The sequence below is a fragment of the Elephantulus edwardii genome, unplaced genomic scaffold (genome assembly GCF_000299155.1).
Source record: "Elephantulus edwardii isolate Elephantulus edwardi_28Jun2011 unplaced genomic scaffold, EleEdw1.0 scaffold00341, whole genome shotgun sequence".
Lineage (NCBI taxonomy): Eukaryota > Metazoa > Chordata > Mammalia > Macroscelidea > Macroscelididae > Elephantulus > Elephantulus edwardii.
In genome coordinates this window covers 1,504,455-1,513,585 of record NW_006400091.1, presented here as the reverse complement: position 1 = coordinate 1,513,585, position 9,131 = coordinate 1,504,455, and positions in this window count along the sequence as shown.

The following is a 9,131-nucleotide window of genomic DNA, read 5'->3' as shown; positions in this document are numbered from 1 at the left end:
AAGTATGTCAGACGAAAACCCAGAATCCTTGCCTCCAAGGAGCAAGCTGGTTCAACCCTCTCTAGGATGAATCTATTTGTTTCCTTTGCAGTCCATGGTACATTCAATACTCTTCTCCAGCACCACAGCTCAAAGGTATCAATTCTCCTTCTGTCCTTCCCAGTCAAAAACTAACAGTTGCTCTCTCAATCTGGGACAAAGACGAGGGAAGAAAAATGATGATACATAAAAACAAAAAGAACAAACAAGTCTGTCCAGGAGATGGTGAAACCTGGTTGTTTCTTGGAGGCAAGAATTTTGAAACTCCTTCTCACTTTAGGTATGTTGCCTCTAGAGACCAGTCCTTGGAAGGGGAGAGGGACAGCACAAGAGAGAAAGACCCTGGATGAGATGGATTAATACAATAAATTTGGTAGTGGGATCAGGTGTGTCAGAGACAATGAAGTTGCCTCAGGAGAGAGCAGAGTTCAGAGCCATTGTTCATAGGGCCTCTATGAGTCGTAGGTGACCTGATGGCACATAATAACAACAATCATTAACCACCACCATAGGAAGCTCTATCTCTAAAATCCAGATACCAGAAGAACCAGAGTGCCTCAGGGTATCACAGCTGACCACTCTGAAAGATGTCATTATGCATTACCAGTGGGCACCCACTTGTAGCCCACCCTCCAGGGGGTTTCTGGAGGCTGAAACTCACACAGCAGGAGACTGTCCACCTTTCTTTCTCAAAGTAGCTGGTGGATTTGAACAAGGTGCCTTCAGGTTAGCAGCACAGCCCTTACCACTTAGGCTGCTAGGATCACAATAAAAATGTTTGAAAGGAGACAGAGTAAGGGCTTCCTAAGAGACAAACAGATACAAATGAGGTGGTGAGAGGGAAGAGTTAGTTTTTCATTTTTAAAAAATAAAACTTTATTTAATTGTGATTTTAATGAACATTTACAGAGAAGTGAGATTTTCATTTATCTACACTCGCACATTTTAACCCCCTCTCTGTCTTTCCCCTCCCCAGTTCACTCTTTATGAGAGATGATAGATAGATAGATGATAGATGATAGATAGATAGATAGATAGATAGATAGATAGATAGATAGATAGGTGATAGATAGATTCATTTTTACACAATTACCTCCTTTCCTTCCCCCCCACCCCAGTCCTCTTTGCAGTGATATATCTCTTATTCCAGACTGTTATCGTACATAATGCCCAATCATGTATTCCTTTTATTTTCCCTTTCTCTCTTTTTTTTTTATTGAGATCTTAATGAAAATTTACAGAGAACTTGGATTTCCATTCATTCATTGTTGCACATTTTCCTCCCTGCCCCCTCCTCCCCCAGTTCGCTTTTTTCTTTGGAAAAAAAATTCTCTCATTGTTATACAGACATAGCCCTTCCCAGTCCACTTTACTATGCAGCTCTTATTCTGGACTCTTGTCATGCCAATAATAATAGATTCTTTTTATACAGTTCTGTTCCTCATCTGTTTCAATGCCGTACACATATTCCTTTTAGACAGTTCTTTCTTTCATCTATTCCAAGAGTGGACAGTTTTTCATTTTTAAGGGAAAGTTTCTGATTTGGTAGTATTGTTTATATCTTTCAGACAAAAAATGTCACCATAAAAATTCCTGTGGCTAAGAAAGCATACCAGTGTAAAATAAAAATAATTTTAAAAGAAAGTATGGAATAAAAGGAAAAACAACAACATGAAAATGACCCTACTTACTAGTTCAAAGAAACTGATGGAACTCCCAAGATTAGAGCCCTTTGTCACTTTTCAACCCCGGAGCAAAATTGGCTGTTCAACTTGTAGCCAAATAATAGACAAGCCTATGAGAGAAGCAAGGGTGCTTGGGTGGCCTAGTGGTCTGGAGTTGCACTGCCAGTGCAGTTCAAATCTACCAGCTGCCCTGCAAGAGAAAGATGGGCAATCTCATCTCATGTGACTTCCTGCCTCATTCACTGTCTCTGAAAACTTGTTAGAGGGTCAGCTCCAGATCGGTTATGACTCAATGGTCAGTTACGCACTCAACAACAACATGAGATGAGTGATAACACCAAGGATGTGCTCACTCCTTGGGATAATCAATCACATAAGCTCAGAAGGGAAGTATCTCCACAGGACAAAGCTCAGAAGGCAGGAAGGTGTAGACTAGACACGTTAATAGGACCAAGGACCCACAAGGAAGACTTAATGAAAATGTGGTTACATGGAGGGATTTGACTAGAACCAAGAAGAGCCAGGAAAAGAACACATTCATTGGATCCGCACTAAAAAGTTACTAATTCTGGGGTAATAATACTAAAATACATGGAAGTCTCCAAGGAATTCTGGGCTCACAGATTTTAAAGAGACACAAGGACTTCCCTACAGAGCCAGCAGAGAGAAAGCTTTTTCTTAGAGCTGTTGCTCTGCGTTAGAATGTCTAGCCTCCTAAATTGTGAAAAAAATAACAATCTGTTAAGGACATCCACTTACGGTATTTCTGTGACAACAGCATTAAGTAACTAAGACAGTTCCATGATAATGAAGGGAATGTATATAATGAGCAAATCTGTGGTAAGATTCTCTAAAAGAGTAGTCAAGTATTTCAATAATATTTATAAAAATAAACCATGCTCTTACCATTACAAATTTCAGGGTCTTTTCTGGCCTTCATTTTAGTTTTTTCTTTCTTCCCTTTCTTTTTTCATGGGTGATGTATTTGATGTCATCCACAATTCATCTGGTCTTCTTCATTAGTGTACTATACATCAACTTTATTCTTGAGAAGATTTTAAAATTCTGTGGGATAGACTTAAGGTGGTATTTTGGTTCTCTTGAACTTTTTTAATTTTCTTCACCTTCAATTAATTATATGTAACTAACTAACTAATTAATTAATTAATTAATGTTACTGTCTTTGCAATCACTTACTATGCATCTGAGAGCTGGTCAATAACTAAAGATGATAGAAGAAGGATCGATGCCTTTTTGTTGTGAAGCTGGAGAAGAGTGTTGAACACACAGCAGACTGCCAGGAGAATAAATGGGTCCATCCTGAAGAGGGTGAAACCAGATGTTCCCTGGAGACAAGGATTTTGAAGCTTCATCTCATATACTTTGGGCATGTGGCCAGAAAAAAAACAGTCTTTGAAGAGGTACATCATGCTTTGAAGGCAGGAGGGACAAGGCAGGAAAGGAAGACCCAGGATGAGATGGATTGACTCAGTAACTAGAGAAATGGGCTAAAGTCTGCTGGAGACAATGAAATTGGCTCAGGATAGGGCAGATTTCAGAGCTAATGTAAAAGGGTAACTATGAATCACAAACGATTCAATGGCACATAACAACAACCATCATCTCTTTTCACAAATGTAGTAAACCTAATTCCTGTGTAACTACACATCATGTAAGGTCCATCATTTACAATGTTTTGGAAGTATTTTCAATGAATAAATAATTAACTGTACAACATTTTTTCATGCTTTCTCTAGTCTTATTTTTCTCACTAAGACAATATTTTCCAACTTCTTTGTTTCCAACTATTACTTTTCAATCACCAATTATTATTGATGTATTGCAATTGCATACTTGACCAATTTCAGAGTGCAAAAGTTGGTAGAAATCCTCAATATCTTTGTCTTGGCTTTAGTGGTTGCTGCAAATCAATCTCTTTCTCTTTTACTTTTCTTTCTTTCTTATCTCTTTCTTTTTCCTATTTTAGTGAAAGTTCACAAAGAGATTGGTTTCATTCATTCATTCGTGGACACTTTCTTCTCTCCTCCTTTCCCAATTCCCTTTATAATGCTTGTCCTGTTTCAGGCTATTCATTTCATACACACAGTTTCCAATCATCTATTCCTTTCAAGTTGTCCTACCTTTCTTCCATTCCTGTGCAATGTTCATCATCTGTCCATTCTTCTTCTGCTCTGAACCTCCCCCATCTTAATCCTATTATGACAATAGTGGGTTTATGCAACATTTGTCCTTTTATGACTGAGCTATTTCACTCAGTATCATGTCTTCTAACTCATCCATGTTGTGTAGTGTTTTACAAGTTCATTATTTTTCAATGCTGCGTAGTATGTTCATTGTGTGAACATAGTTTGTCTATCTTTGTTTATGTGTTATAGGTCTTCCATGTATGCATATGGATATTAGTCTATTACTAATAGCATTGTACTTCAGTATAGATGTTTAGGCAAGCTCTAGTGGCCTAGTGGCAAGAAGCTGCACTGCAATCCCAGAGACATGAGGTTCGAATCCACCAGATGCTCTGCTGAAGAAGGAGGCACAATCTCCTCCTGTACCAGTCAGATCTGATTTGACAGCACACACATTTAAAAAAAAAGTAGTATAGTATAGTATATCCTCTCTTTAATAATGTATACAACACCATTTATTTTCATCTTGTCATTTCTGGCATAGTAGATCATATTATTATCTGACTCAAAATGGCCAATACCAGGCAACCTCAGCTCATTTATACCTAGGATTTTGATCTTTATACGTTCCATTTCATTTTTTGTTGACTTCCAATTTTCTTAGGTTCATACTTTGTATATTCTACATTTCAACTACTAATGGATGTTTGAAGGTTATTTCTCCTCATTTGGAGTCCTTCCATGGTGCAAATGAAAGTCCTATATTGAGTAAAAGCTTTATTCAATCTGCATCATTACTGGAAGGAAGAAAGCTGAATAGAAAAATTTAAAGGACAGCTGACAAAGCCAAAGCCAATTATTATATCAAAATGTTCAAGGAATTGGAGTTAGAAAGCCAAAAGGGAAGAATATATTTGACACTTCTCAACCCAAAAGAACTGAAGAACAAATTCAAACTTCAAGTTGCAAGGCTCAAGGATGTTGTTGTTATATGACATTGAGTCACCTGAAACTCTTAGTGACCCTATGTACAATAGCTCTGAATCCTGCCCTATTCTGAGCCAATCTCACTGTCTCTGACACACCTACCCATTACCTTAGTAACTTTGTCAATCAATCTCATCCAGGGTCTTCTTCTGTACTGTCTCTCTACCTTTCCAAGCATTGTGTCCTTCTCCAAAGATTAATTCCTCCTGGCAACATACTCAAAGTATGTGACACAGAGCTTCAAAATCCTTGCCTCCAAGAAGCAGCTTGGTTTTACCCTCTCCAGGACATACCTGTTTGTTCTTCTGCCAGTCCATGGTATGTTCAATAATCTTTTCCAGCATCACAGCTCAAAGGCATCTATTTTTTTTTTCTGTCATCCTTAGTTATTGTCTAGCTCTCTAGTGCTTAGCAACTAATTCCAAAGACCATGACTTAGATCAGATGCACCTTAGTCACTAGATTGACATTGTTGCTCTTCAGCACTCTGGAAAGGTCCTTGGTGGCATATTTTCCTAATGTAGATCATCTTTTTATTTCCTCATTGCTGGTGCTAATAATGGTGATTGTGAAACTGAGCAAGCTGAAATTGTTAACCATTTCAATCTCTTCTCCACCTGTTGTGGTGCTGCCAATTGATTCCACCATAGGCAAAATCTTGAATGACATAAGAAACAACAAAAGAAGATGGAGGGAATGCACACAGTCACAGTACCAAAGATAATTGGTCAACCATAAAATATTTCAGGAAATATATGATCAAGAACCTGTGTTGTGGAAGGAAGAAGTTCAAGCTGCACTGCAGGTATTGGCAAGAAATAAGGTCCCAGGCATAGATGTGATACTACTTGAGATACTTCAGGAAACAGATGCAACCCTGAAATTGCTCTTTAGTTTATGCCAGGAAATTTGGAAGATAGCTATCTTCCCAACAGACTGGAAGCACCCAATTCCAAAAATTAAAAAATAATTTTATTAATTAAAAAAATAAAATAGAGTGTAAAAAATCAATAATATCATGTGCAAGTAAAAGGTTGCTAAAATATATTTTTAAGTGGCTGGAACAGTATACCAACAAAGAATGTCCAGAAATTCAAACTAGACCCAAAAGATGCTATGGAATGAGAGATATCATTGTTGATGTGAGATGGATCTTGGCTGAAAGTAGAGAATACCAGAAAGATGCTTAATTGTGGTTTATTGATTTTGCAAAGGCATTTGACTGAGTAGATCATAATAATTTACAGCTAAAATTGAGAAGATTGTGAATTCCAGTACACTTGCTTGTACTTCTGTGAAGCCTATACATAAACTAAGAAGTAGTTGTCTGAACAGAACAAGGGAACACTGAATGGCTTACAAACAGAAGAACTGTGTGTTAGATTTGTGTCTTTTCTCCATATCTATTAAATCTGTTTGCTGAACAAATCATTTGAGAAACTTGACTTTATGAAGAAGAATGTGGCCTCAGAATTGAAGAAAGACTTATCAACAAATTGTGTTGTCCAGCTGATGGAAGCTTGCTTGTATCATGTGAAAAAGACTTGAAGTACTTACTGAAGAAGGACATAGACTAGGCCTTTCAATATGGATTGCACCTTAACATCAAGAAAACAAAAATCCTCATCACTGAACCAATAGCAAATATCACGGTAGATGGAGAAAAGATTGAACCTGTCAAACAAATTCATTTTACTTGTACACACAATCAATATCCATGGTAATCAAAGAAATCAAAAGACCTGTTGCATTTAACAAGTCTGATGTCAAGTCCTCTTTAAAAAACTAAAGAGCAAAAAAAGTCAGTTTAAAGAATGAACCAAGCCATGATATTTTCACATTGCATGCAGACACTGTACAATGAATAAGGACGATCAAAGAATAATTCATGCCTTTGAATTGTAGGATTGGCAAAGAGTATTTAGTATATCATGTTGTTGTTGGTTTACAATAGAGTCATAGACGACTCATAGCGACCCTATGAACAAAAGACCTGAACATTTGTATAACTTTCATCGTTTCTCCAAGTTCATAGAATTTCTGGAGGCAAGCTATTTCAGAAGTGGATGCCACTCCTGCTTCCAAGCTTGTTTTTATTGGGGAGCTCCACCAAACACTTTCCACCATGGGCAACCATTATCGCATTTGACACATCAATATCACAGTGTTTAGCATCACAGCAACCATGAGTTACCTCTGTACAACAAATGGGCAGACCAGTGTTATACCACTTAGAAGAATGTTTGACTAAAACCAAATTGGCAGCATCAGGATGGATGGTGAAGAGATTGAGATTGTTCACAGCTCTAGGCTGCTTGGCTCCACAGTCAACACTCTTGGCACCAGCAACCAGGAAATTAAAACACTTACTGCGATGGGAAAGTCTGCTGTTAGGGACCGCTCTAAAGTACTGAGGAGCAATGGTGTCACTCTGGAGACTAAGGTGCGTCGGATACAGACCATGGTCTTTGCAATCACTTGTTATACATCAGAGAGTTGGACAATGACTAGGGAGGATAGGAGAATTGATGCCTTTGAGCTTTGATGTTGGAGAAGAGTATTGAGGATACCATGGACTGCTAAGAAAACAAACAGATTCATCCTGGAGAGGGTTAAACTGGGCTGCTCCTTGGAGGCAAAGATTCTGAGGCCTTCGTCTAACGTACTTTGGTCATGTTGTAAGGAGAGGCCAGCCCTTGGAGAAGGACATCATGCTTGGGAGGGTGGAGAGCAGGCTCAGGAGGAGAAGGCTCTCAAGAAGATGGATTGATTCGGTGACTGTGTTAATCATGATGGGTGTGTGGGAGACAGTGAGATTGGCACAGGACAGAGCAGAGTTTAGGGCTGTTGCACATAGGATCACTATGAGTCGCAAGTGACTTGAAGGCACTTAACAACAACAATAACCTTTGGCTTGGTATCATAACTTTCCATCTACTAGGTCAACAGTACTCTCTCATTGTTGTTGTTGTTGTTGTCATAGTCGTTGTTGTTGTTGTTGTTGAGTGTCGTCAATTTGTAGATGGCTCACAGCAACCCTATGAATGAAAGACCCTGTGGATTCCCCGGCATAGTGTTAGCTGGGCCACAGCTGAGATCAGAGTCCAGAGAGGACTGAGCACCCTCTGCAAACAGAGAATTCTGCCCAGCCTCCCACCTAAGCGGATGTCATGTCTGAACTTTGATCTTAGTTTAAAAATTAAGCTTACACATTGTTATGTTGGCAACACTTAAGTATAAGGAAAATATAGTCTCTGGAGATGGAATTTTTTTAAGATGATTGGCTTAAACTAAGTAAAAACTACAGGGAGACTAAAAGAGGGGCCTTTTCACAGTGCTAAGCTGTGAGAGAACCTCTGCCTCAGCCTTCCCTCTTTTTCAGAATTCATTTCCTCATGTCCCTGCTTTCTTTCTGCGTCCAGTTTGCAACAAGACCCGAAGAATGAAAGAGCTGAACATTTCTGTAACTTTCATCATTTCTCCAAGTTTATAGAGTTTCCGGAGGCAAGCTATTTCAGAAGTGGATGCCACTCCTGCTTCTAAACTTGTTTTAATTGGGGGCGCTCCACCAAACACTGTCCATCATGGGAAACCATTATCACATTTGACACATCGGTGTTACAGTGTTTAGCATCACAGCAATCAATTCACAGTCAATGGCTTCTTCTGAATACTCCCCACCTGGAATTCCAGTCCCATACTGGTGACCAAATGTCTTTTTAAATTGGAGGCAGAATACAATCAACTCACAGCCAAAGGCTAGTAAATATTACACCCAGAGTCTCACCAGGACCAGAAATCAAAACTCTGTAGAGTCAGGTTGCTTCAGAATACTCCCCACCTGGAACTTCAGGCCCACACTAGCAACCAAATGCCTTTTTAAATAGGAGGCAAAATGCAATCAACTCACAGCCAATGGTCAATAAATATTGCACCCAGAGTCTGACCACAAACAGAAATCAAAACTATGTAGAGTCAGGCTGTTTCAGCATACTCCTCACCTGGAATTCCAGCCTTAATATACCATAGAGCTTCAAAATAACAAACAAATCTGATTGTGAGGAAGTGCAACAAGACAGGTCCTTAAAAAACAAGGATAAAGATACCATTTGACCCAGCAATTCCACTACTGGGAATATACCCTAAAGAGAGCATAAATGACATCCAAGTAGATATATGTATACCCATGTTTATCGCGGCTTTGTTTACAATAGCAAGGAGTTGGAAACAACCTAAATGCCCATCAACAAACGAATGGGTACAGAAGCTGTGG